General features: G+C 42.8%; 1 protein-coding gene and 12 non-coding genes across 13 annotated transcripts in view; 1 reads left to right on the top strand and 12 right to left on the bottom strand.

Annotated features, from left to right (window-relative positions):
• The window catches only part of LOC119222625 (kelch domain-containing protein 8B-like), a 293155-nt gene that overhangs the window by 181509 nt on the left and 101646 nt on the right, over window positions 1–10000 (top strand). The gene's annotated exons all lie outside the window — the stretch shown is intronic.
• Window positions 51–123, bottom strand: trnar-ccu (transfer RNA arginine (anticodon CCU)). The gene has a single exon. It is a non-coding gene; the product is annotated as a tRNA-Arg (tRNA).
• On the bottom strand, window positions 1094–1166 carry trnar-ccu (transfer RNA arginine (anticodon CCU)). The gene has a single exon. It is a non-coding gene; the product is annotated as a tRNA-Arg (tRNA).
• Window positions 2143–2215, bottom strand: trnar-ccu (transfer RNA arginine (anticodon CCU)). Its single transcript has one exon. It is a non-coding gene; the product is annotated as a tRNA-Arg (tRNA).
• On the bottom strand, window positions 3436–3508 carry trnar-ccu (transfer RNA arginine (anticodon CCU)). Its single transcript has one exon. It is a non-coding gene; the product is annotated as a tRNA-Arg (tRNA).
• trnar-ccu (transfer RNA arginine (anticodon CCU)) lies at window positions 4243–4315 on the bottom strand. The gene has a single exon. It is a non-coding gene; the product is annotated as a tRNA-Arg (tRNA).
• trnar-ccu (transfer RNA arginine (anticodon CCU)) lies at window positions 5050–5122 on the bottom strand. The gene has a single exon. It is a non-coding gene; the product is annotated as a tRNA-Arg (tRNA).
• trnar-ccu (transfer RNA arginine (anticodon CCU)) lies at window positions 5857–5929 on the bottom strand. The gene has a single exon. It is a non-coding gene; the product is annotated as a tRNA-Arg (tRNA).
• On the bottom strand, window positions 6664–6736 carry trnar-ccu (transfer RNA arginine (anticodon CCU)). The gene has a single exon. It is a non-coding gene; the product is annotated as a tRNA-Arg (tRNA).
• Window positions 7471–7543, bottom strand: trnar-ccu (transfer RNA arginine (anticodon CCU)). Its single transcript has one exon. It is a non-coding gene; the product is annotated as a tRNA-Arg (tRNA).
• On the bottom strand, window positions 8035–8107 carry trnar-ccu (transfer RNA arginine (anticodon CCU)). The gene has a single exon. It is a non-coding gene; the product is annotated as a tRNA-Arg (tRNA).
• Window positions 8599–8671, bottom strand: trnar-ccu (transfer RNA arginine (anticodon CCU)). Its single transcript has one exon. It is a non-coding gene; the product is annotated as a tRNA-Arg (tRNA).
• Window positions 9649–9721, bottom strand: trnar-ccu (transfer RNA arginine (anticodon CCU)). Its single transcript has one exon. It is a non-coding gene; the product is annotated as a tRNA-Arg (tRNA).

The raw sequence follows: 10000 nt of genomic DNA, 5'->3' as shown, positions 1-10000 counted from the left end.
CTCTGGGTTAAGGGCCCAGCACACTTCCGCTGCGCCACTCTGCTGTAAATCACCCCAGATGGGACTCGAACCCACAATCCCTGGCTTAGGAGGCCAGTGCCTTGTCCATTAGGCCACTGGGGCTTTTATGTAAATACAAAAAAGGTCCAATGTCGTTCCCCGAACAACACAAAATGTCATTTTTGACTTACTTACAATAAGTAATATTTTGCTTGGCTAATGTGCATTTGATCACTACACAATGGACGTGAACATTTTTGTATTCTTTGAAAATACTGGAGCAATGCAATAATGTTAGGCAGTAGAAAAAGCGCCAAAATGTTTAGGAATCCTTGTATGGAGAAGTGACTTTATAGCAACATCTGTAGACTAATATACAATGAGTTGTCCAACGACTCTTGTGTGCTTCTGATGTGCAAATTTGCCCTTTTAACACGTCATTGTTGCAACACTGTGGGTACATTCTCAAGACGGTGTATTATGACTGTATTTCCACTTATACTGCAATGGCAGTTATGGAAAAACCAACCGTCTGTTAGCAGAGGATGGTTTCGATCCACCGACCTCTGGGTTATGGGCCCAGCACGCTCCCGCTGCGCCACTCTGCTATGGATCATAGGTTGTGACTCAAAGTTACGATTCTTGATTTCAACTAGTTTTAAACTAAAAACGTTTTAACGCAAAGCACAAATGTCGAACAGCCGCACATTGATTTAAGAACCTGTGGATGATTTCACCAACCATGTTAGAATGCAGTGAGTGAGTGGTAAAAAGTCAGTTAGCAGAGGATGGTTTCGATCCACCGAGCTCTGGGTTATGGGCCCAGCACGCTCCCGCTGCGCCACTCTGCTATGGATCATAGTTTGTGACTCAAAGTTACGATTCTTGATTTCAACTAGTTTTAAACTAAAAACGTTTTAACGCAAAGCACCAATGTCGAACAGCCGCACATTGATTTAAGAACCTGTGGATGATTTTACCAACCATGTTAGAATGCAGTGAGTGAGTGGTAAAATGGCAGTTAGCAGAGGATGGTTTCGATCCATCGACCTCTGGGCTCAGCACGCTTCCGCTGCGCCACTCTGCTGTAAATCACCCCAGATGGGACTCGAACCCACAATCGCTGGCTTAGGAGGCCAGTGCCTTGTCCATTAGGCCACTGGGGCTTTTATGTAAATACAAAAAAGTTCCAATGTCGTTCCCCGAACAACACAAAATGTCATTTTTGACTTACTTACAATAAGTAATATTTTGCTTGGCTAATGTGCATTCGATCACTACACAATGGACGTGAACATTTTTGTATTCTTTGAAATTACTGGAGCAATGCAATAATGTTAGGCAGTAGAAAAAGCGCCAAATTTTTAGGAATCCTTGTATGGAGAAGTGACTTTATAGCAACATCTGTAGACTAATATACAATGAGTTGTCCAACGACTCTTGTGTGCTTCTGATGTGCAAATCTGCCCTTTTAACACGTCATTGTTGCAACACTGTGGGTACATTCTCAAGACGGTGTATTATGACTGTATTTCCACTTATACTGCAATGGCAGTTATGGAAAAACCAACCGTCTGTTAGCAGAGGATGGTTTCAATCCACCGACCTCTGGGTTATGGGCCCAGCACGCTCCCGCTGCGCCACTGTGCTATGGATCATAGGTCGTGACTCAAAGTTACGATTCTTGATTTCAACTAGTTTTAAACTAAAAATGTTTTAACGCAAAGCACAAATGTCGAACAGCCGCACATTGATTTAAGAACCTGTGTATGATTTCACCAACCATGTTAGAATGCAGTGAGTGAGTGGTAAAAAGTCAGTTAGCAGAGGATGGTTTCGATCCACCGACCTCTGGGTTATGGGCCCAGCACGCTCCCGCTGCGCCACTCTGCTATGGATCATAGGTTGTGACTCAAAGTTACGATTCTTGATTTCAACTAGTTTTAAACTAAAAACGTTTTAACGCAAAGCACCAATGTCGAACAGCCGCACATTGATTTAAGAACCTGTGGATGATTTTACCAACCATGTTAGAATGCAGTGAGTGAGTGGTAAAAAGTCAGTTAGCAGAGGATGGTTTCGATCCATCGACCTCTGGGTTATGGGCCCAGCACGCTTCCGCTGCGCCACTCTGCTGTAAATCACCCCAGATGGGACTCGAACCCACAATCGCTGGCTTAGGAGGCCAGTGCCTTGTCCATTAGGCCACTGGGGCTTTTATGTAAATACAAAAAAGTTCCAATGTCGTTCCCCGAACAACACAAAATGTAATTTTTGACTTACTTACAATAAGTAATATTTTGCTTGGCTAATGTGCATTCGATCACTACACAATGGACGTGAACATTTTTGTATTCTTTGAAAATACTGGAGCAATGCAATAATGTTAGGCAGTAGAAAAAGCGCCAAAATGTTTAGGAATCCTTGTATGGAGAAGTGACTTTATAGCAACATCTGTAGACTAATATACAATGAGTTGTCCAACGACTCTTGTGTGCTTCTGATGTGCAAATTTGCCCTTTTAACACGTCATTGTTGCAACACTGTGGGTACATTCTCAAGACGGTGTATTATGACTGTATTTCCACTTATACTGCAATGGCAGTTATGGAAAAACCAACCGTCTGTTAGCAGAGGATGGTTTCGATCCACCGACCTCTGGGTTATGGGCCCAGCACGCTCCCGCTGCGCCACTGTGCTATGGACCATAGGTCGTGACTCAAAGTTACGATTCTTGATTTCAACTAGTTTTAAACTAAAAATGTTTTAACGCAAAGCACAAATGTCGAACAGCCGCACATTGATTTAAGAACCTGTGGATGATTTTACCAACCATGTTAGAATGCAGTGAGTGAGTGGTAAAATGTCAGTTAGCAGAGGATGGTTTCGATCCACCGACCTCTGGGTTATGGGCCCAGCACGCTCCAGCTGCGCCACTCTGCTATGGATCATAGGTTGTGACTCAAAGTTACGATTCTTGATTTCAACTAGTTTTAAACTAAAAACGTTTTAACGCAAAGCACCAATGTCGAACAGCCGCACATTGATTTAAGAACCTGTGGATGATTTCACCAACCATGTTAGAATGCAGTGAGTGAGTGGTAAAAAGTCAGTTAGCAGAGGATGGTTTCGATCCACCGACCTCTGGGTTATGGGCCCAGCACGCTCCCGCTGCGCCACTCTGCTATGGATCATAGGTCGTGACTCAAAGTTACGATTCTTGATTTCAACTAGTTTTAAACTAAAAATGTTTTAACGCAAAGCACAAATGTCGAACAGCCGCACATTGATTTAAGAACCTGTGGATGATTTCACCAACCATGTTAGAATGCAGTGAGTGAGTGGTAAAAAGTCAGTTAGCAGAGGATGGTTTCGATCCATCGACCTCTGGGTTATGGGCCCAGCACGCTTCCGCTGCGCCACTCTGCTGTAAATCACCCCAGATGGGACTCGAACCCACAATCCCTGGCTTAGGAGGCCAGTGCCTTGTCCATTAGGCCACTGGGGCTTTTATGTAAATACAAAAAAGTTCCAATGTCGTTCCCCGAACAACACAAAATGTCATTTTTGACTTACTTACAATAAGTAATATTTTGCTTGGCTAATGTGCATTTGATCACTACACAATGGACGTGAACATTTTTGTATTCTTTGAAAATACTGGAGCAATGCAATAATGTTAGGCAGTAGAAAAAGCGCCAAAATGTTTAGGAATCCTTGTATGGAGAAGTGACTTTATAGCAACATCTGTAGACTAATATACAATGAGTTGTCCAACGACTCTTGTGTGCTTCTGATGTGCAAATTTGCCCTTTTAACACGTCATTGTTGCAACACTGTGGGTACATTCTCAAGACGGTGTATTATGACTGTATTTCCACTTATACTGCAATGGCAGTTATGGAAAAACCAACCGTCTGTTAGCAGAGGATGGTTTCGATCCACCGACCTCTGGGTTATGGGCCCAGCACGCTCCCGCTGCGCCACTCTGCTACGGAACATAGGTTGTGACTCAAAGTTACGATTCTTGATTTCAACTAGTTTTAAACTAAAAATGTTTTAACGCAAAGCACAAATGTCGAACAGCCGCACATTGATTTAAGAACCTGTGGATGATTTCACCAACCATGTTAGAATGCAGTGAGTGAGTGGTAAAAAGTCAGTTAGCAGAGGATGGTTTCGATCCACCGACCTCTGGGTTATGGGCCCAGCACGCTTCCGCTGCGCCACTCTGCTGTAAATCACCCCAGATGGGACTCGAACCCACAATCCCTGGCTTAGGAGGCCAGTGCCTTGTCCATTAGGCCACTGGGGCTTTTATGTAAATACAAAAAAGGTCCAATGTCGTTCCCCGAACAACACAAAATGTCATTTTTGACTTACTTACAATAAGTAATATTTTGCTTGGCTAATGTGCATTTGATCACTACACAATGGACGTGAACATTTTTGTATTCTTTGAAAATACTGGAGCAATGCAATAATGTTAGGCAGTAGAAAAAGCGCCAAAATGTTTAGGAATCCTTGTATGGAGAATTGACTTTATAGCAACATCTGTAGACTAATATACAATGAGTTGTCCAACGACTCTTGTGTGCTTCTGATGTGCAAATTTGCCCTTTTAACACGTCATTGTTGCAACACTGTGGGTACATTCTCAAGACGGTGTATTATGACTGTATTTCCACTTATACTGGAATGGCAGTTATGGAAAAACCAACCGTCTGTTAGCAGAGGATGGTTTCGATCCACCGACCTCTGGGTTATGGGCCCAGCACGCTCCCGCTGCGCCACTCTGCTATGGAACATAGGTTGTGACTCAAAGTTACGATTCTTGATTTCAACTAGTTTTAAACTAAAAATGTTTTAACGCAAAGCACAAATGTCGAACAGCCGCACATTGATTTAAGAACCTGTGGATGATTTCAGCAACCATGTTAGAATGCAGTGAGTGAGTGGTAAAAAGTCAGTTAGCAGAGGATGGTTTCGATCCATCGACCTCTGGGTTATGGGCCCAGCACGCTTCCGCTGCGCCACTCTGCTGTAAATCACCCCAGATGGGACTCGAACCCACAATCCCTGGCTTAGGAGGCCAGTGCCTTGTCCATTAGGCCACTGGGGCTTTTATGTAAAAACAAAAAAGTTCCAATGTCGTTCCCCGAACAACACAAAATGTCATTTTTGACTTACTTACAATAAGTAATATTTTGCTTGGCTAATGTGCATTTGATCACTACACAATGGACGTGAACATTTTTGTATTCTTTGAAAATACTGGAGTAATGCAATAATGTTAGGCAGTGGATAAAGCGCCAAAATGTTTAGGAATCCTTGTATGGAGAAGTGACTTTATAGCAACATCTGTAGACTAATATACAATGAGTTGTCCAACGACTCTTGTGTGCTTCTGATGTGCAAATTTGCCCTTTTAACACGTCATTGTTGCAACACTGTGGGTACATTCTCAAGACGGTGTATTATGACTGTATTTCCACTTATACTGGAATGGCAGTTATGGAAAAACCAACCGTCTGTTAGCAGAGGATGGTTTCGATCCACCGACCTCTGGGTTATGGGCCCAGCACGCTTCCGCTGCGCCACTCTGCTATGGAACATAGTTTGTGACTCAAAGTTACGATTCTTGATTTCAACTAGTTTTAAACTAAAAATGTTTTAACGCAAAGCACAAATGTCGAACAGCCGCACATTGATTTAAGAACCTGTGGATGATTTCAGCAACCATGTTAGAATGCAGTGAGTGAGTGGTAAAAAGTCAGTTAGCAGAGGATGGTTTCGATCCATCGACCTCTGGGTTATGGGCCCAGCACGCTTCCGGTGCGCCACTCTGCTGTAAATCACCCCAGATGGGACTCGAACCCACAATCCCTGGCTTAGGAGGCCAGTGCCTTGTCCATTAGGCCACTGGGGCTTTTATGTAAAAACAAAAAAGTTCCAATGTCGTTCCCCGAACAACACAAAATGTCATTTTTGACTTACTTACAATAAGTAATATTTTGCTTGGCTAATGTGCATTTGATCACTACACAATGGACGTGAACATTTTTGTATTCTTTGAAAATACTGGAGTAATGCAATAATGTTAGGCAGTGGATAAAGCGCCAAAATGTTTAGGAATCCTTGTATGGAGAAGTGACTTTATAGCAACATCTGTAGACTAATATACAATGAGTTGTCCAACGACTCTTGTGTGCTTCTGATGTGCAAATTTGCCCTTTTAACACGTCATTGTTGCAACACTGTGGGTACATTCTCAAGACGGTGTATTATGACTGTATTTCCACTTATACTGGAATGGCAGTTATGGAAAAACCAACCGTCTGTTAGCAGAGGATGGTTTCGATCCACCGACCTCTGGGTTATGGGCCCAGCACGCTCCCGCTGCGCCACTCTGCTATGGAACATAGGTTGTGACTCAAAGTTACGATTCTTGATTTCAACTAGTTTTAAACTAAAAATGTTTTAACGCAAAGCACAAATGTCGAACAGCCGCACATTGATTTAAGAACCTGTGGATGATTTCACCAACCATGTTAGAATGCAGTGAGTGAGTGGTAAAAAGTCAGTTAGCAGAGGATGGTTTCGATCCATCGACCTCTGGGTTATGGTCCCAGCACGCTTCCGCTGCGCCACTCTGCTGTAAATCACCCCAGATGGGACTCGAACCCACAATCCCTGGCTTAGGAGGCCAGTGCCTTGTCCATTAGGCCACTGGGGCTTTTATGTAAATACAAAAAAGTTCCAATGTCGTTCCCCGAACAACACAAAATGTCATTTTTGACTTACTTACAATAAGTAATATTTTGCTTGGCTAATGTGCATTTGATCACTACACAATGGACGTGAACATTTTTGTATTCTTTGAAAATACTGGAGCAATGCAATAATGTTAGGCAGTAGAAAAAGCGCCAAAATGTTTAGGAATCCTTGTATGGAGAAGTGACTTTATAGCAACATCTGTAGACTAATATACAATGACTTGTCCAACGACTCTTGTGTGCTTCTGATGTGCAAATTTGCCCTTTTAACACGTCATTGTTGCAACACTGTGGGTACATTCTCAAGACGGTGTATTATGACTGTATTTCCACTTATACTGCAATGGCAGTTATGGAAAAACCAACCCTCTGTTAGCAGAGGATGGTTTCGATCCACCGACCTCTGGGTTATGGGCCCAGCACGCTCCCGCTGCGCCACTCTGCTATGGATCATAGGTTGTGACTCAAAGTTACGATTCTTGATTTCAACTAGTTTTAAACTAAAAATGTTTTAACGCAAAGCACAAATGTCGAACAGCCGCACATTGATTTAAGAACCTGTGGATGATTTCACCAACCATGTTAGAATGCAGTGAGTGAGTGGTAAAAAGTCAGTTAGCAGAGGATGGTTTCGATCCATCGACCTCTGGGTTATGGGCCCAGCACGCTTCCGCTGCGCCACTCTGCTGTAAATCACCCCAGATGGGACTCGAACCCACAATCCCTGGCTTAGGAGGCCAGTGCCTTGTCCATTAGGCCACGGGGGCTTTTATGTAAATACAAAAAAGTTCCAATGTCGTTCCCCGAACAACACAAAATGTCATTTTTGACTTACTTACAATAAGTAATATTTTGCTTGGCTAATGTGCATTTGATCACTACACAATGGACGTGAACATTTTTGTATTCTTTGAAAATACTGGAGCAATGCAATAATGTTAGGCAGTAGAAAAAGCGCCAAAATGTTTAGGAATCCTTGTATGGAGAAGTGACTTTATAGCAACATCTGTAGACTAATATACAATGACTTGTCCAACGACTCTTGTGTGCTTCTGATGTGCAAATTTGCCCTTTTAACACGTCATTGTTGCAACACTGTGGGTACATTCTCAAGACGGTGTATTATGACTGTATTTCCACTTATACTGCAATGGCAGTTATGGAAAAACCAACCGTCTGTTAGCAGAGGATGGTTTCGATCCATCGACCTCTGGGTTATGGGCACAGCACGCTTCCGCTGCGCCACTCTGCTGTAAATCACCCCAGATGGGACTCGAACCCACAATCCCTGGCTTAGGAGGCCAGTGCCTTGTCCATTAGGCCACTGGGGCTTTTATGTAAATACAAAAAAGTTCCAATGTCGTTCCCCGAACAACACAAAATGTCATTTTTGACTTACTTACAATAAGTAATATTTTGCTTGGCTAATGTGCATTTGATCACTACACAATGGACGTGAACATTTTTGTATTCTTTGAAAATACTGGAGCAATGCAATAATGTTAGGCAGTAGAAAAAGCGCCAAAATGTTTAGGAATCCTTGTATGGAGAAGTGACTTTATAGCAACATCTGTAGACTAATATACAATGACTTGTCCAACGACTCTTGTGTGCTTCTGATGTGCAAATTTGCCCTTTTAACACGTCATTGTTGCAACACTGTGGGTACATTCTCAAGACGGTGTATTATGACTGTATTTCCACTTATACTGCAATGGCAGTTATGGAAAAACCAACCGTCTGTTAGCAGAGGATGGTTTCGAAACATCGACCTCTGGGTTATGGGCACAGCACGCTTCCGCTGCGCCACTCTGCTGTAAATCACCCCAGATGGGACTCGAACCCACAATCGCTGGCTTAGGAGGCCAGTGCCTTGTCCATTAGGCCACGGGGGCTTTTATGTAAATACAAAAAAGTTCCAATGTCGTTCCCCGAACAACACAAAATGTCATTTTTGACTTACTTACAATAAGTAATATTTTGCTTGGCTAATGTGCATTTGATCACTACACAATGGACGTGAACATTTTTGTATTCTTTGAAAATACTGGAGCAATGCAATAATGTTAGGCAGTAGAAAAAGCGCCAAAATGTTTAGGAATCCTTGTATGGAGAAGTGACTTTATAGCAACATCTGTAGACTAATATACAATGAGTTGTCCAACGACTCTTGTGTGCTTCTGATGTGCAAATTTGCCCTTTTAACACGTCATTGTTGCAACACTGTGGGTACATTCTCAAGACGGTGTATTATGACTGTATTTCCACTTATACTGCAATGGCAGTTATGGAAAAACCAACCGTCTGTTAGCAGAGGATGGTTTCGATCCACCGACCTCTGGGTTATGGGCCCAGCACGCTCCCGCTGCGCCACTGTGCTATGGATCATAGGTCGTGACTCAAAGTTACGATTCTTGATTTCAACTAGTTTTAAACTAAAAATGTTTTAACGCAAAGCACAAATGTCGAACAGCCGCACATTGATTTAAGAACCTGTGGATGATTTCACCAACCATGTTAGAATGCAGTGAGTGAGTGGTAAAAAGTCAGTTAGCAGAGGATGGTTTCGATCCACCGGCCTCTGGGTTATGGGCCCAGCACGCTCCCGCTGCGCCACTCTGCTATGGATCATAGGTTGTGACTCAAAGTTACGATTCTTGATTTCAACTAGTTTTAAACTAAAAACGTTTTAACGCAAAGCACCAATGTCGAACAGCCGCACATTGATTTAAGAACCTGTGGATGATTTTACCAACCATGTTAGAATGCAGTGAGTGAGTGGTAAAAAGTCAGTTAGCAGAGGATGGTTTCGATCCATCGACCTCTGGGTTATGGGCCCAGCACGCTTCCGCTGCGCCACTCTGCTGTAAATCACCCCAGATGGGACTCGAACCCACAATCCCTGGCTTAGGAGGCCAGTGCCTTGTCCATTAGGCCACTGGGGCTTTTATGTAAATACAAAAAAGTTCCAATGTCGTTCCCCGAACAACACAAAATGTCATTTTTGACTTACTTACAATAAGTAATATTTTGCTTGGCTAATGTGCATTTGATCACTACACAATGGACGTGAACATTTTTGTATTCTTTGAAAATACTGGAGCAATGCAATAATGTTAGGCAGTAGAAAAAGCGCCAAAATGTTTAGGAATCCTTGTATGGAGAAGTGACTTTATAGCAACATCTGTAGACTAATATACAATGACTTGTCCAACGACTCTTGT

Source organism: Pungitius pungitius, chromosome 1 (assembly GCF_949316345.1).
Source record: "Pungitius pungitius chromosome 1, fPunPun2.1, whole genome shotgun sequence".
NCBI lineage: Eukaryota > Metazoa > Chordata > Actinopteri > Perciformes > Gasterosteidae > Pungitius > Pungitius pungitius.
Note: the sequence above shows the minus strand (reverse complement) of the source record. Positions and strands in the feature narration are given on the sequence as shown.